Source organism: Cyprinus carpio, chromosome A7 (assembly GCF_018340385.1).
Source record: "Cyprinus carpio isolate SPL01 chromosome A7, ASM1834038v1, whole genome shotgun sequence".
Lineage (NCBI taxonomy): Eukaryota > Metazoa > Chordata > Actinopteri > Cypriniformes > Cyprinidae > Cyprinus > Cyprinus carpio.
This window is the reverse complement of record NC_056578.1, coordinates 46,863,722-46,888,158: the sequence shown is the minus strand read 5'-3', so window position 1 is coordinate 46,888,158 and position 24,437 is coordinate 46,863,722. Positions and strand designations below refer to the sequence as shown.

Sequence of the window (24,437 nt, the reverse complement as noted above, 5' to 3'; positions counted from 1 at the left end):
AATAGTGAATGTATTTGATCTGATGATGGATGAAAGTCTGTTTGAAGTACAAATCTCTAATTCTTCAGTCATTGTGTATAAGCATCCAAACACACACATATGCAGACCCACGTCATGTGAGATTAACTCAAGCATACAAAAGCGTCTGATGAAATAAAACACACATGATGGTCTTTAAATTGATTGTATAAGGAGACGTCCGGCGCTGACCGGTGCGCTGAGGAAGATGGATGTTAAACTCAGTGTCTGTAGCGTTCGATCCATGTGTGCATATAAATGCTGGTCAGCATTTGACTGCAGCTGGACTAAATCACATAATCAATGCTCATCTGTCCATCAACAGAATCACATCTCAGTATAATAAGGCCTTCAATGGGATCAATAACAAATGGCATCAGGAAGCTCTGAAGTGTGTTTAATCTTATTGAGTTGCGAAATGGATAAAAATTGTGCTCAGTTGTCATTTGCATGAATTTTAAGCATTTGACCTCAGATTCTCAACACTGCAATGCAAAAAATATATTAGAAAAATATTAAAGTATTTACACACTACTGGTCAAAAGTTTGGAATCAGTACGATTTTTTCAATGTTTTTTAAAGAAGTCTCTTCACTCACCAAGGCTGCATTTATTTGATCAAAAAGACAGTAAAAGAGTCAAACATTATTACAATTTCAACCAACTTTTTTTTTCTATGTGAATCTTTTGTAAAATGTAATTTATTGCTGTGATCAAAGCTTAATTTTTTAGCATCATTACTCCAGTTTTCAGTTGTCACATGCTCCTTCAGAAGTCATTCTAATATACTGATTTGCTGCTCAATAAAAATTTCTGATTATTATCAATGTTGAAAACAGTTGTGCTTTGGGAACTGTGCGTTTTGTTTTTCAGGATTTTTTGATGAATAGAAAGTTCAAAAGAACAGCATTTAAAACAAATATTTTGTAATGTTATGCCTTCACTGTTTCCACTGCATTTTAGATCAAATAAATGCAGCCTTACAAAAACATTTTAAAAAATCTGAATTATTTCAAATCTTTGACGTACATCACAGTCAAATATGCAGTACTGCCATGAAAGCAATGTCTAGTTCTTGTGCAGATGTGCACGCACATCTCATTCAAACACCAGCAGAATGGACCGATTGCATGTTAGCTCGTAAGAACTCTATCGATTGGCCATGACGTCTTGACACTGACTGACATAGTAGAAAATATATACTTTTGGACTCTCTGCTCTTGTAAAACACACTGGAAGTGGCTGGTTGACATTAAACTAAAACACTGAAGCTTGTGCTGTAAACACTGAATGCATAAGGACTGTGTCCTCGTTTGGTTGGGCGCGCGGTGGTCATCCAGTCCCATTAGACGACGACTAACTGGGACACATCCAGTGCAAATCTACGGACAGGTAGGATGTGTGAGGTGTGCTGCATTGCACTTGGTTTAAGGCGAAGAGTTTGCAGTGAAAGCAATGTAAACTTAAGGCAGCGTGAATCGGACGCTCTTTCCATCTGTCTGAGATGCAATATACCCACTTTGTCTTTTTGCAGTGGTCTTTAGCACAGTGATTCCCAACCCGATTTGGTCTCAGTGTTTGGGAGGGATGACCACCAACGGCTCGCCTGTCCACGGCCGCCACATCAGCACCTGAGCGTCGTTGGCGTTGGGTTTGACCATGGCGTTGGGCGGGATGGCTTCATTCTTCCCCAGCACCTGTGGCTGCTCCTGTGCGATGGGTTCACATAGCCTGGCTCTCTGTCCCAGTGGCTTGTTGGGATCCACCTCGATGTGCAGGCGCATGCGCCAGCGCACCGTCTGCAGCACCAGGATCTCACCTGACACCAGGTTGATGGCCACCAACCATGTGGTGAAGCTCTGGTCCCTCCAGATGCTGCTGAGCATGGGCATGTTGCTGTCGCTCACCGGGACACCCCACGTCACGCTGGGGTAGAAGTTGTCGTTCATGCTGACAGTGAACTTGGTGTCCTTCTTAGTGGGACCAATGATGGTGTAGGTCTCAGTGGTGTTGCCGTACCAGGGGTAGTTGACGCCATCCGAGTCACTGATGGCTTGGATTTTTCCATCTTGGAGATCAGGCAGCTCCCAGCTGGACCTGTGGGAGACACCGGAGGATGAGAGCATGACAACAACTGGGCCGAATGAAGTGTGCTGACTCTAGAGAAAGCAGAACACTAGTTGCCAAAGGCGAGAAATGCTTTTTATTCCAGCACTTAGAGGAAGTTAAACATAGAACGGGGATGTGAGTCTGACTGTCCATCAAAAGAGACCTTTAATAAAGAACAAACACACATCTCTATCAGCTCCAGCGACCACCAACATCATCATCTGACTCACGCTGCACATCTCTGCTCTTGTGAAAAAGAAGTACATTTTATTGTATTGAATGTGCACTTTTAGTGAACTTCAAATCTAAACAGAAAATTTTTAGAAATCTATATTTGCATTTAGAATAATATTAATGAAATAAAAGACCACTTAACTGTACTTAAAGAGACACTTTCATGACTGTTTCTTAGCACAGTTAAGTACACTTTTAAAAAGTATACATTATAATATGTCGAATTAAAGTCAGTGTAAAGCAATATTAAATGTGTTCTGAGTTTATCACACCACAGTAAAATGTTATTAAATACCCAGCCGAATTTGAAAAAAATAAATTAAAAAAAGTGGCAAGTTAATAAAATAAGTTAGCAAAATCTTGAAAAAAAATAAGCAGTATTCTCTGCTCTCAAAAGCTGGGGGCGTGACCACTGTCTGTGCTGAAACCATGCTCACTCGTGGGAAAGCTGCCACCTCTCTCAAGTGTCAAATACTGCTATGTGCTGAATGATTGCTGTTTAATTGGATTTACACAGCCATACATGTTTGGTATTATGCATTTACATGACAAATGCATAGCTAGCTAGCAAACTGTAGGCTGTAGTAATTAAGGGTAATGACAGTAACTCGCAACTGAGTGGACAAACCACTGGTGCTAATGCACTCTAGTTATTAATTATAGTGTTAGGGGAGGGGTCATGCTCAGGGGTTGTTTGGATGACATTTTACTTCAGTAATAATAAATTTATATGCAATCTGTTCCACACACAAAGCATTATGTGACGTGTCATGTGAACTACATTTATGGTCTACTTTAACAATTTAATTGATGTTCAACAAATAAAAACCCAATGCAATACGGATAAACAAATGATAAAGCTTGGCTTATTGAATATCAGGTCCCTTTCTATGAAAGCACTTTTTGTAAATGATACGATCACTGATCATAACCTAGATGTGCTCTTTTTGACAGAAACCTGGCTAAAACCTGATGATTACATTATTTTAAATGAGTCTACCCCACAAGATTACTGTTATAAACATGAGCCACGTCTAAAAGGTAAAGGGGGAGACGTTGCTTCAATTTATAACAATGTTTTAAGATGCTTAAGATGCAATGTTTTAAGATGTTTGCAGATGCTTATTTGTTGAGTAGGAGGTCTGTTCTCCTCGATGGTGCCACAGACGGCTGCTTCAGTACTTGGCTCTCCAGTGTTTGTACTGTTTTTGTTCGTTTTTCCTGTTTTTTGTTTGTCAAACACGATCAGTTTCACCAGGGATGAACTGCTGAACATTTGGCAGAACACACCACAAAATCTTTTACCGGATTTCAATTATTCGGACGTTTTACTGAACGTTGTTGTCGGTGGAGCAGCAGCGCTGATCAAATGCTTCAAAAAGTGCAAACGGGGAAAGCGAGCTGGTGCGCTCGTTAGACTCAGGAAGCGCGGATTTCGAACGCCGTTGCCTAGCATCCATCTGGCAAATCTCCGCTCTCTACCCAACAGAACGGACGAAATCCTTCTGCTTTCCCGGACAAATAAGGATTTATCACACTCTGCTGCTCTGTGTTTTACGGAAACCTGGCTCAATGATGCCATACCGGATAGCGCGCTCCATCTGCCGGGCTTTCAGCTGTTCAGAGCGGACCGTGACGCAGAATCAACGGGGAAATCGCGCGGCGGCGGGACATGCTTTTATATCAATGAACAGTAGTGCACAGATGTAACTGTGTTAAAGAAGATGTGCTGTTCAGATCTAGAAGTGCTTTTTGTCAACTGCAAGCCATTCTATTCGCCGCGGGAGTTTCACTCGTTCATTCTGGTGAGCATTTACATCCCTCCGCAAGTGCACGTAAGCCTGGCTTTACAGAAACTCGCTGATCAGATCACAGAGACAGAACAACAACACCCTGACTCTGTTTTAATCATTCTTGGGGACTTTAATAAAGCCAATCTCTCCCGTGAGCTGCCAAAATACAGACAGCATGTTACATGTCCCACCAGAGACAGTAATATATTGGATCACTGTTACACCACAATAAAGGATGCATATCACTCTGTTCCACGAGCAGCTTTGGGACTGTCTGATCACTGTCTGGTTCATCTTATACCAACCTACAGGCAAAAACTTCTTAAATCTGCTAAACCTGTAGTAAAGACTGTAAAGAGATGGACCAACGAAACAGAGCAGGATTTACAAGCTTGTTTTGACCTCACTGATTGGAGTGTTTTTGAAGCTGCTACCACCGATCTGGATGAACTCACAAAGACTGTAACATCCTATATTAGTTTCTGTGAGGATATATGCATTCCTACCAGGACTTATTTAACATTCAACAACGATAAGCCATGGTTTACAGCAAAACTCAGACATCTTCGTCAGGCCAAAGAGGATGCCTACAGAAATGGGGACAGAGTCTTGACAATCAGGCCAGAAACACACTGAACAAAGAGATTAGAGCGGCTAAAAAGGACCTACTCTAAAAAGTTGGAAGACCAGTTTACTTCCAACGACTCAACTTCAGTATGGAAAGGACTGAGAGCCATTACCAACTAAAAGACACCATCCTCCTGCACTGAGGCTAATCAACGACTTGCTAACGACCTGAATGAGTTTTATTGTAGATTTGAAACTCCCCACATCCATTCTGATCATCTCTCTACACAACCGTTAACACCTCCTGCAATCCCCCTCTTCCCCCCTCCTGCTCTTCAAATCAGTGAAAACGATGTGCGCCAGGTCTTCAGGAAGAACAAAAGAAGAAAAGCACCAGGCCCAGATGGTGTTACACCAGCCTATCTGAGAACCTGTGCTGACCAATTGGCCCCCATCTTTTCACAGATCTTCAACAGATCTCTGGAGTTGTGTGAAGTGCCGTCCTGCTTCAAACGCTCCACCATCATCCCCGTTCCAAAGAAACCCAAGATAACAGGGCTTAACGACTACAGACCTGTGGCTCTAATGTCTGTCGTCATGAAGTCATTTGAAAAACTGGTTCTGGCTTATCTGAAGGACATCACTGGACCCTTACTGGACCCCCTGCAATTTGCTTACCAAGCAAACAGGTCCGTGGATGATGCAATCAAATTGGGATTGCACTTCATCCTGCAACATCTGGACAAAACAGGGACTTATGTGAGGATCCTGTTTGTGGACTTTAGTTCGGCTTTCAACACCATCATCCCAACAGCCCTCCAGACCAAACTGACCCAGTTCTCTTTTCCTAGCTCTATCTGTCAGTGGATCACCAGCTTTCTGACAGATAGGCAACAGCTAGTGAGACTGGGGAAATTCATGTCAAACAGCTGCTCCACCAACACTGGTGCCCCTCAGGGATGTGTTCTCTCCCCACTGCTCTTTCTCTCTCTACACCAACGACTGCACCTCCAAAGACCCCTCTGTCTAGCTCCTGAAGTTTGCAGACGACACTACAGTCATCGGCCTCATTTAGGACGGTGACGAGTCTGCTTACAGACAAGAGGTTGAGCAGCTGGCTGTCTGGTGCAGTCTTAATAACCTGGAGCTGAACACTCTCAAAACAGTGGAGATGATTGTGGACTTCAGAAGAGAAACCCCCCTGCACTCCCCCCACTCACCATCATGAACAGCACTGTGGCTGCAGTGGAGTCATTCAGATTCCTGGGAACCACCATCTCTCAGGACCTGAAGTGGGACAATCACATTGACTCCATTATTAAAAAGGCCCAACAAAGGTTGTACTTCCTTCGCCAGCTGAGGAAGTTTAACCTTCCACAGGAGCTGCTGAAACAGTTCTATTTAGCCGTCATTGAGTCTGTCCTGTGCACTTCAATAACTGTCTGGTTTGGTTCAGCTACAAAATCAGACATCAGAAGACTAAAGGGAACGGTTCGGACTGCTGAAAGAATTATTGGTGCTCCCCTGCCCACCCTTCAAGAACTGTATACATCCAGAGTGAGGAAAAGGGCTCAGAAAATCACTCTGGATCCCTCTCATCCAAGTTTCCCCCCTTTTTGAACTTTTGCCATCTGGCCGGCGCTTCAGAGCTGCAAATACCAGGACAGTCAGGCACAAGAACAGTTTTCTTCCCCCAGGCAATCTACCTCATGAACAGTTAAATGTTCACCACTTATGCAAAAATGTGCAATATTCTTATATTTATTTGTTACCCCTCCATCCAAGTACATCTCTGCATCTTACTCTATTATAATCCATTGTCATCTATAGCACAACTGTTCATACAATTTATTTATTTGCAATTTGTTTTTTTGTTTTTTGTTGTTGTTGTCTCTGTGTACTGGAAGCTTATGTCACTAAAACAAATTCCTTGTATGCGTAAGCATACTTGGCAATAAAGCTCTTTCTGATTCTGATTCTGGTTTCTGTTTTCAGTATTTCTCAGAGGGCGGGCTTCAAGTACAGTATAACTCGTTTGAAGTAATGGTGCTTCATATAACATTGTCCAGAGAAAAAAGTGTTAATGATAAATCCTCTGTGATGTTTGTACTGGCTACTGTATACAGGCCACCAGGGCACCATACAGACTTTATTAAAGAATGTGCTGACTTTATATCCGAGTTAGTGCTTGCTGCAGATAAAGTTTTATTTGTTGGTGATTTTAATATCCATGTTGATAATGAAAAAGATGCATTGGGATCAGCATTCACAGACATTCTGAACTCTACTCGGGTTAGACAACACGTCTCAGGACCTACTCATTGTCGAAATCATACTCTAGATTTAATACTGTCGCATGGAATTGATGTTGATGGTGTTGAAATTATGCAGCCAAGCGATGATATCTCATATCATTATTTAGTCTTGTGCAAACTTCATATAGCTAAAACTGTAAATTCTACTTCTTGTTACAAGTATGGTAGGACCATCAATTCTACCACAAAAGACTGCTTTGTAATTAACCTTCCTAATGTATCCCAATTCCTTAGCATATCCAAAACCTCAGAACAACTTGATGATGTAACAGAAACTATGGACTCTCTCTTTTCTAGCATTATAAATACAGTTGCTCCTTTACGCTTAAGGAAAATTAAGGAAAACAGTCTGACACCGTGGTATAATGAGCACACTCGCACCCTAAAGAGAGCAGCCCGGAAAATGGAGCGCAGCTGGAGGAAAACAAAACTAGAGGTATTTCATATTGCTTGGCGGGAAAATAACCTATCCTACAGAAAAGCATTAAAAACTGCTAGATCTGATTACGTTTAGCCTCTTTTAGAAGAAAACAAACATAACCCTGGGTATTTATTCAATACAGTGGCTAAATTAACGAAAAATAAAGCATCAACAAGTGTTGACATTTCCCAACAGCACAGCAGTAATGACTTTGTGAACTACTTTACTTCTAAGATCGATACTATTAGAGATAAAATTGTAACCATGCAGCCGTCATCTATAGTATCGCATCAGATAGCGTGCTATAGATCGCCTGAGGAACAATTCCACTCATTCTCTACTATAGGAGAGGAAGAATTGTATAAACTTGTTAAATCATCTAAACCAACAACATGTATGTTAGAGCCTATTCCATCTAAGCTCCTAAAAGAGGTGCTTCCAGAAGTCATAGATCCTCTTCTGACTATTATTAATTGATCGTTGTCATTAGGATATGTTCCCAAAACCTTCATAATGGCTTTTATTAAGCCTCTAATTAAAAAACCTCAACTTGACCCCAAAGAACTAGTTAATTACAGACCGATCTCGAATCTCCCTTTTCTGTCCAAGATACTAGAAAAGGTAGTATCCTCACAATTACTGTATATTCCTTCTTAGAGAAAAATGGTATCTGTGATGATTTCCAGTCAGGGTTTAGACCGTACCATAGTACTGAGACTGCTCTCCTTAGAGTTACAAATGACCTACTCTTATCATCTGATCGTGGTTGTATCTCTCTATTAGTGCTACTTGATCTTAGCGCTGCTTTCGACACTATTGACCACAACATTCTTTTGCATAGACTAGAAAACTTTGTTGGGATTAATTGAAGTGCATTAGCATGGTTCAAATCTTACTTATATGACTGCCATCAGTTTGTAGCAGTGAATGAAGAGGTATCATATCAATCACAAGTGCAGTATGGAGTACCTCAAGGCTCAGTACTAGGGCCGTTACTCTTCATGCTTTACGTTACCCTTTGGAGATGTCATCAGGAAACACGGTGTTAGCTTTCACTGTTATGCTGATGATACTCAGCTCTATATTTCTTTGTGGCCTGGCGAAATATACCAATTCGAAAAACTAGCAGAATGCATAGTCGATACAAAAAACTGGATGACGAGTAATTTCTTACTGCTAAATTCTGAAAAAAAAAACAGAGGTGTTTATTATAGGACCTAAAACCTCTGCATGTTATAACCTAAAACGCTGTCTAAGACTTGATGGCTGCTCTGTCAATTCTTCGTCATCAGTTAGGAACCTAGGTGTGCTATTTGAGAGCAATCTTTCCTTAGAAAGCCACGTTTCTAGCATTTGTAAAACTGCATTTTTCCATCTCAAAAATATATCTAAATTACGACCTATGCTCTCAATGTCAAATGCAGAAATGTTAATCCATGCGTTTATGACCTCAAGGTTATATTACTGTAATGCTTTATTGGGTGGTTGTTCTGCACGCTTAATAAACAAACTCCAGCTGGTTTAAAACACAGGAGCTAGAGTTCTTACTATAACCAGGAAGTATGACCATATTAGCCCGGTTCTGTCAACACTGCACTGGCTACCTATTAAACATTGTATAGATTTTAAAATCTTGCTTATTACTTATAAAGCCCTGAATGGTTTAGCACCTCAGTATTTGAACGATCTCTTGTTACATTATAGTCCTCCAAGTCCGCTGTGTACTCAAAATTCAGGCAATTTGATAATACCTAGAATATCAAAGTCAACTGCGGGTGGCAGATCCTTCTCCTATTTAGCGCCTAAACTCTGGAATAGCCTACCTAACATTGTTCGGGAGGCAGACACACTCTTGCAGTTTAAATCTAGATTAAAGCCCTGAATGGTTTAGCACCTCAGTATTTGAACGATCTCTTGTTACATTATAGTCCTCCACGTCCGCTGCATTCTCAAAACTCTGGCAATTTGATAATCCCTAGACCAGCAGATCCTTTTCCTATTTAGCGGCTAAACTCTGGAATAACCTACCCTACCTAACATTGTTCGGGAGGCAGACACACTCTTGCAGTTTAAATCTAGATTAACCTGGCTTACACATAACACACTAATACGCTTCTAATATCGAAATCCGTTAAAGGATTTTTAGGCTGCATTAATTAGGTCAACCGGAACTGTGAACACTTCCCATAACACCCGATGTACTTGCTACATCATTAGAAGAATGGCATCCATGCTAATATTAGTCTGTTTCTCTGTTATTCCGAGGTCACCGTAGCCACCAGATCCAGTCTGTATCCAGGTCAGATGGTCACTGCAGTCATCTGGATCCAGTACGTATCCTGCCCAGATGGTGGATCAGCACCTAGAAAGGACCTCTACAGCCCTGAAAGACAGCGGAGACCAGGACAACTAGATGAGCCCCAGAGACCACCGGGACAAGACCACAGGATCCAGTTGAGTCCTCTGCACAATGTGACTTTGCTGAAGCCTGGAATTGAACTGCTGGTTTCGTCTGGCCAGAGGAGTACTGGCCCCCCGACTGAGCCTGGTTTCTCCCAAGGTTTTTTCTCCATTCTGTCACCGATGGAGTTTTGGTTCCTTGCCTCTGTCACCTCTGGCTTGCTTAGTTGGGAACACTTAATTTCCAGCGATATCATTGACTTGATTGCAAAGATACTATTTAAACTAAACTGAGATGGATGATGACATCACTGAATTCAATGATGAACTGCCTTTAACTGAAAAATTAGTGTTTACTATTGTCATTTTGCATTATCGACACACTATTTTCCTAATTAATGTTGTTCAGGTGCTTTGACATGATCTGTACTGTTAAAAGCGCTATATAAATAAAGGTGACTTGACTTGACTTAATGATTCTTCATTATTTGTCAGTTTTTGAACTCAACAGAATGCTTTGTGTAAGAGCAATGTGAAACTTTTGCTAAACATCTTCTTTTGAGTTTTACAGATGATTGATTGTCACACATCATGATGGTGAGCTGATTATCACAGACGTCTGATTGGTGTGATCTGTGCCTTTAAACAGTGATGGCAGCGATGCTGAGAGCAATGACCTTCACCATACAGCACAATCAGCACAGATGCGGATGACGGTGGGACAAACTGCAGAACTGCTGGCCTATCGATTCCCTGATGCAGGAAAACCATGACCTTTCTCCCATTACTCACGGATCAGCAGCAGAGCATCATGGGAAAGAGCCATGTGACATGAACACAGCAGGGGATTTGATTATCATCAGGTAAATAAGAATAGAAATGCTTTGAGTGTGTGTGTGTGTAAGTGTGTGTTTATGCTATATTATGTAAATGCCCTCATGAAAAAACTGCTCAATATTCATATAAAATAAAGTCTAATGTAATTTTTGGTTGGTTTTTTTTGGGAAGGTTTAGTGTTACATGTGTTACAAGTCTTATGTGTGTCCTCAAGAACTTAAATATAATATGTTATCCAATTAATTTACATGTATATGAATTACAAACTTACTATGATGGGTTAAAACATTAGAAGTTAGTAATCATACATAACTGTTGTATTTTGCACAGCTGTAATAAGGAAATGACGTTAGATGTTTAAGGTTGCATTCATAAGTGAATTTATGTTAACACCACCAGATTGATCTCAGACACGTCAGTTGATGTTCTCTGGAACAAAACCCACTTCAATGCCAATGGAAAGAGCCGGCGTTGAAAAACATGTGGTTTCCATCTCACACCACCATCAGTTCAGCTCCACACATGACAGGAAACATCTCATACACACCTGCATCTGTCAGTTCACCTCTGAATATCAACCATTTAAGGCAAGATACAGGCAAAAACATTGTTTTATTTTATGCATTGGTCGAACTTGAACAGGTTATTTTGATTCCATATCATGTCTTCTTTCAGACTAGTGTAAAGAAAACATCCAAAATACACATTTAAGTATTTATTCTATTGAACCTCATCTCTTTGCAAATTTTAGTTTCAATCCATATCTTTAAAGAATTGTTTTTTTTTTTTTTGCTTTGTTTTTTTTTTTTTTTACATACACCAGACTTTACAATTTTATTCCTATCTATATTTTGAAGGCTTTTACTGAGGAGTTTATCATTCACACTGATTAACGTGACATTTTATTCCTAAAAACATGATGAAATTCATTTGTTTCTGGTGGCTGACAGTATTTTATGAATTATGGGATGATTAAAAGAGAAGTCCCTTCTGGAAAAGCATTTAATATGCCAACAAATCAAACAAGAATTTGGCTTTATCCAGTGTTCAGATTTATGCATATTCGTTTTTTTTTTTTAATTTAGACTTTTAATTAGATATTTAAACATAACATTTTAGAAAACTTAATACTTAAAAAAAACTTAATACAAAACATTTGTTTTATTGTACTGTGATTAATCAACTGAGGAAAAATATGGTGAGATCTAATAGTTAACATTTTTACACTATTCACCTGGTGTGTCTTGCCTTAAATGAACACTTTACTGTGTGTTATTTTACTTTATGTAAAATAATAATCTGTAATGAAAGATTAATATTGCTGACATTCATATAATCATGAGATATGTGCAGAACAGATGCTCTTCAGACAGTGAAGAGAGAATATGACTCAAAAAATATGTGTTTTGTTTAACAGGACCGGCATTATCAGGCCAGAACGGCAGCTGAGATATCAGTCAAGAGCATTTCCACACCATTATGTGAACATGCTTTAATGTAAAGATCCTTCAGACGGACTTGTGTTTGCTGAAATGTCCTACTGCTCAGAAAATGCTAGTCAGTTTTACAAGTAATTACCAAAAAAGGCAAGTGACACACTGAATTAAATCCAATATTCTGAAGTATAAAGACTGGAATATTATTTTCTTGTAAAAGTGCAAAGGGAACAGCTGGAAAATTGCAAAAAGGAAGTTGTCTGTTCAAACATGAAACTGAATAATGATATCTGCAGTAAATGTGTGCGTATCACTTTACTGTCTGCAATAAACACTACCTTCAAATACGTTCTTGCAGTCATAAGAAAAATGCAAAGAGCTGCTATAAAGGATATGTTGTCATCGACTTACAAAGGAAGTGGAACTAGTGACTAAAAAAAACGAAGTATTTTGATGAACGGCTGCTTTCACAAGTTTAACATGTCATTGCATCATTTATTTTAAACGCATGATCATTTCTGTGCTCTTGTTTCCATGAATATGTGGTGGCTAAGCATTTGCAGTCTCCAGATATCTTAGGACACCGAAGGGTTTATTTTTTGTTTCATAAAGGAAATAGGGCAAAGTGTAGCCTCTTCAACAGGAAGTAGGACAAGTGAAACCTCTTACGGAATGCAGGCTATGTAGTATCACCACACACACATACATACATGATCAAATCACCACAGCATAAACAAAACGACAAGATGATCCTATGCATATGTGTCGGTTTGTAACATATGTTCACACCAGTTTGGCAGTAACATTTAGACATATTTGAGCTTCCCAAATCACTTAGCATCACTGAAAAAACTGAGAAGTTCAATTTAAAAGACCACACTATTAGATATTTCAAAGGGTTTTTACAGTTGTCAGTTTTACAGTTGTGGTAGTGTTATCATTTAATACAGTGCAATTACTGTAAAAAATCCAAGTCATCAGTATACTACTGTAATTCATTAATTTGAATATAGATTTAATTAGATTTTTATATAGAATTCATTTTGTTATCCTACATAGGTACTACTGACATTCCATTCAAACAGACACAATTATTATAAAATACCAAATTCTTTATTTAAAACATTGCATATAACACTTAAAAATACACAGTCTTCCAATGCTGGAACAGTGCATCATCACCATTTCTCCTGACTTATGACATTTTGCAGTGCATTATTGTTGTATCCTCTGGATTTTTCCTCACAAAGAATATAATGGGGAAAAAATATAAACAGCCAAAGAATAGATATAAGGCATCTTCAAAACCCAGGTGCTGCTCCAAAACGTAGGCCACCTTTGTTCACCATCCACTTTGTTACAGAAAGAAATGTGTTCCCTGAAAAACAAAAGTAATTACACATTTTTAAAAGGCAAACCCCATAAGGAATACACAAATCTCTCAAAATAATAGGCAGGTTACTCTCTTACCATGAATTATCAGTCTCAGTGTGGCTTGCCTGCTTATGTCTTTCTTGATGCTTCATTGCAGTTGCCTTTAAAACACACATACACACACAAAATGCAGTAAATCTTATATTCCATTAATATATATATAACAAACTAATGCCTAAATTAGGAAAGGTGGCCATAAAACTTTTGCTAACATACAATTTATTTTTCTCAATAAGCCACTAGCCAATGTTAAAAATTAAAATTAGGTTGCGTTTTACTCACCCCCGAGGCATCCTAGGTGTATATGACTTTCTTCTTTCAGACGAATCCAGTCGGAGTTAAAAATTGTCTTTGATCTTTCAAGCTCTATCGTTGCAGTCAGCGGGTGCTGCATTGCTTCAGTCCAAAAGACATGAAATAAAAAGCTGCCTTCCAGACAAAAAAAAGTGTCTCACACAGCTTCGGGGGTGAACAAAGGCCTCCTGTTGCGAATCGATGCGTTTTTGTAAGAAAAATATCCATATTCAAAACGTAATAATCACTTTAATCTAGCTTGCGCCCACTGTTGTACACGGAAGCAGCATGTGCCACTCAGAAGTGACGCACGCGGAGAGGCAGCTGAGAGATCAAAACAAAACAATCACTAATTAGAAGTACAAATCGAGGATTTGTAAAGAAGAATGTCAGAGGATTGCGATATAAGCCAAGAGGAGACTGGTTTTCCTTTGCTAAAGTAAGGAATCTTTGCTTCTTTTGATACTGTAAACAAACGTTGGTTTTCACGAGACTCATGCGCAACGCTGACCTCAAACGTCATCCGCCCGGAGCTGCTTCTGTGTACAACTGTTGGCGCAAGATAGATTAAAGTGACTATTACGTTTTGAATATGTCTATTTTTCTTACAAAAATGCATTGAGTCACTACAGGAGGCCTTTGTTCACCCCCCGGAGCCGTGTGAGACACTTTTTATGGAAGGGCGCTTTTTATTTCACTTCTTTTGGACTGAAGCAATGCAACACCTGCTGACTGCAATGATAGAGCTTGAAAGATCAAAGACTATTTTTAATATAACTTCGACTGGATTCGTCTGAAAGAAGAAAGACATATTCCACCTAGGAATAATTTTAATTCAGTAACAGACAGGGCAGTTTACAGTGGTGAAGTTCATGTTACCGGCATGTTTACGATAAACTGGTGTGTAAAAAAACTGACAAAAATACAGACATACATGCATATATTTTTACCTTGCATGCTGGTCTTTCTTATTCTCATGTAAGGTGCATCAAGTCACAGCGCAGATGTTCTCCAGATCTCTTCCACTTGCTGGTTCAATCCCCGGTCAAAACCCACAGCGCTTCCGTGCTGGGACGCGAGCAGCGCGACGCGACAAAAGACAATACAGAACCCACTATAATCAGTGATCATATCTACACAATGGTTGCCAGACAGTAAACTGATGCCCCTGGAGTACTCCAAGCGCTCGTGCAGTTTCTGACGTGAAGGACAAACGGATTTGCCAGTCATTATTATTGAATCATTACAAGCGATTTAATTCGTCCAGTGTAGACGAGTTGCGGGGTTGTAGACGTGCTGTAAGGCAAATCCTGTCAATCCAAATCTAAGAAATGAGGGGGAAAAACTCAATGGAATGGCCTAAAAATTACATTAAATACAGTAGTATACAATAAATAAAAAAAATACAATAAGTCTCTGTATGTGACGTCACAGAAAGTTCCCATGGTGCAAAGGAAATTACAGCTATTTACTGTACAGGGAATTGATTTGCAGTTTTATACTGGGTGATATACAGTAAATAACTGCAGAAATTACAGAAATGTATAACAGTGCATGTGCAATACACAAATATTGCCGAACATCTGAAGACTGCTGACTTCTGACTGTCCAACCTGGCTGTGTAATTACATTACTGATAATAAACTGAGTGTATTTGATGTGATAGTTGATACTGGTTACACTGTCCTTGTTACAGTAAAATTATGCAATTAAGTGCTGAACTGCAATTAATTTTCTTACTTTATGGTTAGGGTTTGGTTCAGGGTTAGTTGCATGTCATTATGCATTGTTTACTCTTGTATAGTAAGTGTGTGTAACATGTATAACAAGAATACTAAAACAAGGTGTTGCCATGTCTTTTCTGTAATCTCTCATACAAAAATATTTACCATGGCAGCCAAAGCTTTAACTAAAAGTTGCTACAGTTGTAGTTTCTACAGTATAAGTGTTGTAAATTGTTATAATGCAACAAATGCTACATAACTTAGATTCATGTCATGTTCTGGTTGAGTGTTGAGGTGTACCAGGCAGAAGGTGTGATGTAGTGTTTGTGTTCAGTGTCAGATATACTTACATCCCTTTGGATCCGTATTTGTTGTAAAACTCCATGTGGTTGCACGCCTGAATCCAGCCGACCGTCGAGGTGTACCAGGCAGAAGGTGTGGACCCGGGCAGTCGCAGCTCGTGCTTCATCAATGCTGGTGGGGTTCGAGTCGATGGAGGAGTTCACCTCCAGAACCATGATGCTGTCCCGGAAACTCTTGGGTTTGCATCTGATGCTCTGAATACAGCCCATCACCAGCAGCACCAGCGACCAGCAGAACATGAACCCACAGAAGGACGCACACTACACACACTGACCCTCAGGAGAACGCACACTAGACACCCTCAGAGGGACGCTGCACGCGCAAACACTAAACGACGCGTCGCGGTGTCGCGTCAGGACCAAAAACGGCGTTTCTTATTAACAAAACCATCACGTTATTTCGTCAAATAATAAAAAAAAGTTCTCCAACGTGCATTTCCGCGTCGTAACCGTAACCCTCACAGCAGTGCTTGTAGATTAAAATAAACAGGTTAAATCCATCCACTCAGAATACTGCTGGCATTTGGTGCCCAGAAAAGAAAAGAAAAGAAAAGAAAATTATATCCAACTACAAAGCGTGCAAAATAGCTATAGACGGTTTGGGTATCCAAAGTATAACGCAATTTTTATTTTATTATTTTTTTGCAATGAATATTTACATTCCATGAGTTTGTCCTTGGGATTCAGTTGGTGGAGGCTCACTTTCTTATGCACTTAAGAGTAACGGTAAACGATCCGTCTCAGCATCAGGTGAACTTCATTAGCCCACGTGAATAAACATGAGAGGTGAATAAATCAGCCCCGCTGTCACGAAAACACACGCTGTGATGAACAGCCCATCATTTCGCGTCTCTCTTCATCAGCTATAATCCCTCCTCATCCTCGCGCCGCTGCTGCGCTCAGCCTCCGTCCCGCAGCGCTGTGAGCGTCACCGCATCAGCTGCAGCGGCTCCACTCCGAGCGCCCGTGGCGTCACTTCCGCTCCCCGGCGGTCTGCTGAGAGAGGTGCTCGTGTGCAGTTTGTTGGGCAAAATTTATGTGGTATAATTATATATTTTGAAGGTATTAGAGGCAGCATCAAAAGTCTAAGATGCTTCATGTGGTTTTAAATAGTCGTGTCAGAAAGACGATAAAAGTTCGCCCGCGTTTAAGCACCTTGGAGAACGCCGAAGCTCCTGCCTTATATGCGATTACTACTAACGGTGAAGACAGAGCTCATTAATATTTAAAGACATGTGAGGTTCATTGGTCAGCTCAATCAGTAGGGCGTACGTCTTTGTACGTAATTAATATTTAAAAAGTAGAGCGCACCTTTAACTTTATTCGTAAATCTGTTATGGAGCTGACCGTGATGGATGCTGAAGCCTTGTTTACTAATACAGTGAAGATGTTTTCCAGAACCGAGCTGTATTACAGTATTTCTCTGCGTGTGAACTGATGTCTGAACTGAACCTGATCGCAGCGACTGTGAGCAGGACCAAAAGAGCTGATCTTCTGCACTGATTCTCTGCACTGATCTGATGCTTCACATGTGGTTTAGGAATAAAACTAAATCCGTCAAACCCAACTTTCTGGGGTGTCCGATTTAAAAATCAAGTAAATTAAGTATTTTAAAAATTTTAACAATACAGCAAGTTTCTGTTAGGGTTGAGGTGTGGGTTAGGTTGTAGAGTTTGTAACTACAACCTTCCTCCTTCACCTTTCACTTTGTAATGGGAGCTGATATACAGTGGAGATCAAAATTATAGAACAATCTATAAATACAGTACATGATTAATCTTCATCGTTCAAAATTTGAAGGAATAGCTGGGAATACATACCACTTACATATTTGACAAAATAACGAAGGCATTTCAACAACAACAACAACAACAACAACAACAAAAAAAAAAACATTTATTTTGTGGAAAACACAGTGCTCAAAATTAGAGAACAGTAACCACTATAGCATGAAAGAATATAACAACTAAAATTTTAGAGGGTTACAGCTGTCTGGTATTTGTAGGAATTGTAGAGTCCCTTGCTTTGAATGACTTCAGCACATCTGCGGCTGCAGGGCATCGCTAGTTTCTCACACTGCGCAGGTGTGATCTTGGTCCACTTTTCTTCCAGGCTCTTCCATAGCTCGGTAACTGTAGTGTGTTTCTTAGCCATAAAGTGGTTGAGATTTGTTTTCTTTGTATTTTAGGTTTTTTTTAGATCAGGATTCTCTGGCAAAAATGTCATTATTTCAATGTTTTCAGCTTCAAGGAACTGCGTTACCTGTTTTGCAGTGTGACGGGGAGCATTGTCTTGCATGAAAATTGCAGGATGATTTGGAGATGCTTGCAGGGCAGGTATTGCATGTTGCTGAAGGAGGTTCTGATAAACATTTGCATTCACTCAGCCATGTATCTGTATAAGAGGCCCGACTCCTGCTGCTCAGAACGTCCCCCAAACCATGACACTTCCTCCTTCACCTTTCACTGACTTGTTTATGCACTCAGGCTTCAGTCTTTCCCCCAGTTTGATGCCGAACATAATGTTTCCCCACTGACCCAAATAGATTAAACTTACTCTCATCACTAAAGTGAACTTTGGACCAGTTCTCCTCTCTCCACACAACATGCTCCTCAGCAAAGGAGAGCCTAGCTGTTTGATTCTTTTTGCTGTGCATTTTCATATCAAACATGCAGAGACAGATCCATAGCCTTTTCAGTACTGAACTGGTGAGCAATTCCAGTTGCAGTGCTGAACCAATTCCCCATTAAGAGTCTCTGCATTTTCCTGTATTCTCGTGCAGTTGTCTTACATGGACAACCAGCCTTTTGAGGGGACTTGGATGAATTAGTGTATTGTAAAACTGCAATATTCTAGAAATCACAGATTTGGAATGACCCAATTCTCTTGCAGCGGCTGAAAGGGTCGTCCCTTTGGCCTTCATCTGAACAACCTCCTGTCGCAGGCTTTCAGTCACCTTAGAGTCACCCTGAAATTTCAGTGAAAATTAGAGGAATGCTGCCAGTTAATCAGGGTTTGTCATATAATTAAGGAAATTAGCACCAGGTCCCAGATTAACACCAATAACTTGGAGGTATCTGTAAGTGTTCTCTAATTTTGATCAGAGTTGTTTTTCAAATATCTCATTTAAGTGTTTTATACTGTGCTTCAGAATAGTTAATTTATGAAATATGCTTAAAATCTGCCCTTCTATTCCTGTTAGGATAACTCCAAATAGTACTAAGTAGTGACCTTGAGGACATTTTAGGAAATTGTAGGTTGTTCTTTAATTTTTTAATTAAAAAAATTGTCATTAAAAAATTGTCATTTACTACGAATCCACTCTGATTTTTGTGTGTGTGTTTTTGAGACTTTCCTGGCAGAGCTCTCTTCCCACGTGGGTCTGTCGTACTCTTTAGCCAATCAGATGCGAGCTTACCATTCAACCAATCATATCATAAGCCACTGAGAGCTCTGCCAGGAAAGTCTCAAAAACACACACACAAATCCGAGTGGATTCGTAGTAAATGACGATTTGTACATTCAGACACTCGTACATTTTAAGCATTCAAAGGTTTTTGTGGGAAGAGAGCTCTGCCAGCTCATTTTAATGCATTTGTGAAATGTATTTTATGAATATATAATTTTATTTTGTGCATGTGAATTGCTTTTTGTGAATATATATTTTTTTTTCACGCACGTGAATTTTTTTTGTGTGTACGTGAATTAGGTTTCATGCATGTGAAATTGTCTACGCATGTGTGAATCGTGTTTTTTGCGTGAATTATATTTGAGACTAATCTGTCTCCATACTTTGAGTCTACATCTGAAGCTCACATAAATTTCTCATCCTGCTGTAAGATTAAACAGCACAATGCCTATGAAACCTAGTCGCTCCAAAGCGAATGACCGCAGCATCAGCAGCAGTGTTCTGTCCCTGAATGTCCCAATGTGAAACAACAGAGAGTAGAGACAATCTGGCCAGTCCAAGAGCCATCAGAATCAGCAGAACGAGATCCCGCCGGAGCCAGACGAGAGCGAGAAGGAGTGCAGAGAGACAACGTAGCTGCCGGATGAAGACTGCATGCTGCTCAACCCGTCCTTCAGAGGCATCGCCATCAACTCACTGCTGGCCATCGACATCTGCCTGTTCAAGCACCTGGGTGTTTGTATCTACACCACGTCCTCATGGGGGAGCATGCGCTCAGTGGTCACGCATCACATGGATCTGTGGCACTCTGGTGTGTCTCACTCAGAGTAACACACCGGCTGGACAAGAGGTCCTGATCAACCTGCTGATCGGTGAGATGCTCCGCCAGTTTTGTTTTAGCACTTAGATACTATTACACAGCCTAATATCACCTTATTTGATGATGCTGAATGGCAAAATATTAATAAAAACTTTCTATCATAAAGGTGTTTCTATCATAAAAGATTTTTAAAATTATATGAATGTATCAGCTTTAATGCATTTATTAAAATAACAAAAGCAATCAAATGTCAAAAGAAATTTGGTTTTAATGCAAAAAAGAAGTAATCCAAATTTATCATTTAACTTTAAATCTGCAAAGCAGAAGAAAAATGTTCAACTACTCAATTTAAAGAAAAACAACTTTACAAATTACGCAAGATAAGCTTTTTTCTTCAAATCTGTAATTTTCTGTGGCTTTTTAAACATAAAATACCTGGCTCATGTTTGAAAATGTGAGGTGGAACGTGCTGCCTTTTTTTTTTTTTTTTTGGTTGACTTTTTTTTTATTTAGAAAAGAGCAGTGCCCTGTGGGGCGAGCTCCGAATCAGCTGTCCTGTCAGTCTAATCAAGGATTATGGTGCGAGCGCTCTAGAATATTTGGTTTGATGTTAATTAAACTGTCGTATTAGCAGAAACGTAAAAAAAAAATACAGCTCCAGGTAACCTGCGACAGCCACCACATGTTTCTCCTCCATCATTGCAGTCTCCAGATGTTCCAAGCAGCAACGGACTTCCGTCACCACAACAGAAGGCCCGCCTCTCCCTTCATTTGATTGGGCAATGGGGAAAAAAAAACGAAAAATGATGTCAGTTGCTTTTCTGCTCAGAGGTGCTCAGAGTGAGAAAGTGCTCCAACTCTCACTGCCAATAGAAAGCAATTTAAAAAGTCACCTCTCAACGCAATCTGTCCACTGATCTATAATAGAGAAGATTATATAGATCAGTGGTTCTGTCTGATGGGGGCTGAAATAAGGATCCGGGATCAAATAATGTCATACATGTGTAAATGGGCTGATAATTGATCAGTTTCAGACAGGAATTATGTGTTTGTGGTGTTTTTCTGCTGATTAAGGCAAAATACAAGAATTCTTCACCGCACAAATAATTCTCAAAAACAAAAATGATACAAAATGCATCAGATTTTGTGAGGAAAAGACACTGTTTTTGGAATAAGCACCTCAAAATTAGTAAGAAACGATTAATGGATTTCAGCAAATATGATTCAGGGTGGTGTTATAGTTTTTATTAATATTTTGAATAGGTTTGGGGTTAATCCCGTAGCTAATTTTACACAATGATTACAAAATTTGTCTAAAAAAGGTTGTTGTTTTTTTGTCTAAAAATTAGCCTTATAAATCAAACTATTATTTTTATGGGTTTTTTTTCCTTCTGGGGTCTGAAATTTAGGTATTTGGGTCAAAACTGCTAATTAAACAATACTTTGCTGAATATGTTTTTCTGCTGGCACCTTGGCTGGTTTAGGACTGTCATGGATAAATAACGATGACATTAAAATGCCCGTAGTTGGCAGCAAATCTCTGTTTTAATCAAATAATTTATTGAATCATTCAAATCAAACGATTCACTCAAAACAGCTCACATGATTAGTTCAAAAACAGATTCATTCAAGGAATGAAACACTGTGTTGGTCTACACTGTTGTATAAAATTTTTGTATATTTATGTGCTGATATATTGCTTGTGCAATGAATATAAAAACATAAAAACTCATACATGGGTATCATTGCTTGAATTATAAGGGCATTCTAACTGCATTCTAATGGGCTTCATCGTGCGGTGAACGCTTCTGGACTCTCAAGATGTTTTTGTTTGTTTTTTGCAAAGTCAGTGACATAGCCTACTCGTCGTCAGCTCTCCTATCATCTCTCAGTCCCTACAGCACAATGACATTATGTCCAGGGAATGTTTTTAAATTCTGTTCAAGGAAAAATCATACCTTCTGTTGACTTCTTTTAAAGAACTTCAGAAGTTGCACTTGAACCATTTTGTACAAAAAATGACGGAAACTTGCTTCAGCTTGTGCAGCTTGTTACAGTATCGAGTTCTGACTGGCCAATCGCTGTTATTTAGTTCGTGAATTATCATAAGTAGAGAATTATTATTATTAATCTAAAGGGGATGCTTTTTGTAATTTTTTTTCCACCAGGGGGATGGCATCCCCCCACATCCCCCCTCAATTCGAGCCCTATATATTTACATATCAAATTAAACTAAATGAAAATGAGAAATGATGCCTTGGCAACTAGCTGAAATAAAATAACTAAGATTGTATTTTAATTCAGTTAACATTTATTTCAAGTAACAAAACACTTTTTTTCTAGTAATAGTTTAACTGTAACTTTCAGTTTTAGTTGTTACAATTTCTGATTTTAAAGGTTTGTTTTTAATGCTATTTAGATGTAATTACATAAAGAATTTGAGTGGATTTATAGTTTGATTTAAAATTAAGAAATGTTCTCTATTTTGGGCTCAAATGTTAAAAGCGTAAGTTAAAAGCAGATCGTTAGTATACCGCGGCAGCGGTCGCGGCAGCTCTCCTGTTGAGCCCTCCTCGTGTGAAGACCGAAGAGTGTAAAGACCATCGACTCCACCGGGCAGGGACACCGGCAAGGGATATTGTTTTGTATTGATTAATCCTTTTTCCTACTACTTGTTTCACTTCTGTTTCAGTTTTTATAACCAATTCTTACAATGTGTTTCCAGATCCCTACTATCACTACCACTCGCAAACCACGCATCACACACTGTAGGCAGCGCAATCCTAACAACCTGCACACTCTGCCTATGTCTGCTAATACACTACTTTCTTTTTCTATTGGTCTCTGGAATTGCCAGTCAGACTAAATGTAAATGTAAATGGCATAAGACTCAGATGTCCTGGTGAAGACACACTTGAGTTCTCGCTATCATTTCTCGATCCTCTCTTTCAGCGCTGATTCTTGATGTACTGACTGTGGCCGGGATTCAGAAACTGGTCCGGTGCAAAGGACCGTGGGACATAAGTCCCGGCTTCCTTGACTGTGTGGCTCTGGACACATATTCGTTCCTGGCCGCTCATGCCAGCAGAGCAGCCATGGTGTCCAAGTTCCTCCTGTCTCATTTGGTGCTGGCCATCCCGCTGCGGGCCTGCTGGTGCTGTGGGCCATCCTGTCATGTGTTCTGCTGGGCCAACACCACCCGACAGACATGGTGTGCGGCTTCGCTCTGGGCTTCCTTCACTTCAGTCTGATGGAGACGGTGTGGCTATCGTCTGGAGCCTGTCAGACTCTCATCTCGATCGGGACCTTCAGCTGGGGCTCCGTCCGTTAGACTGCAAACATGTGCAGAAGACGTACGTTTGCACACAGAGTCCAAATGTGTAATCCAGTATTTGTAGGATTAAACACATATTGTACCTCAGTCTTTCAGATGCACAATGCAAATGACAAATGCAGTCTGCATGCTCCAGTTTACATGCTCCAGTTGCATTATCAGGTCTGTTAGGGTCACAGTTGGTGTGATTTCAGTCACACTCTAGTGTTTACATGACACTTAAAAGATGAAGTTGTGTTTGGGTATTTTTAAAGTGCATGAAAAGGCACTGGATTTCACTGCACAGTTGTTTCAACTCTTTTTCTGTCTCATTTTCACTTCTTAATTCTGCAGAACCAAGGCATCTTACAGAGGAAGTTGCTCAGAAAGGAAGTTCTTGTTAAAAGTGTTTTTGTTCTGATAAACAACTGATATTTTTAGGATGTCATCAACATTTAGTGAAGTTTATTAGTTAACTGCAGCACCTGGGCAACTTTGAAAGAATGGTATATTGGGATTAATTATAAGAATATCTGAAGTGAAAAGAAACATTATATTTATTTTTCTTTTGTGATTTAATAGCCCATGCTTTTAATGGTTAATTTCTGTGTAAAGCACATATCATAGCAAGTTTTTTTATCAAGGCATGTTTGTTTCAGAATGATTCCTGTCTGGTTGTCTTTGTGAGTATGTATTATGTTTGACATGTTTTGTCCCATTATTTTTTGTGATACTTATCTAAGTACTGTAATGCCTTTGTATCTGTCATAAAATGAACTAGTGAAATGGTTCTGTACTTTCCATATTTGTATTTAAAATAAAAATAAATGACTGTTACATGAGACCTCTGACACTCTTTGATGAAATTAACTTTGGTCCATCTTGATTTTTAAATGCATTGATATATAAACTAACTTCAAATATTAAATGACTTACATTTTAGGAACACGGT

The 24,437-nt window shown here is 39.6% G+C and overlaps 2 pseudogenes; one reads left to right on the top strand and one right to left on the bottom strand.

Annotated features, from left to right (window-relative positions):
* Window positions 1–829: 829 nt before the first annotated feature.
* Window positions 830–17,039, bottom strand: LOC109067817 (annotated as a pseudogene).
* Window positions 17,040–20,006: 2,967 nt separating this feature from the next.
* On the top strand, window positions 20,007–24,123 carry LOC109050949 (annotated as a pseudogene).
* Window positions 24,124–24,437: the final 314 nt, after the last annotated feature.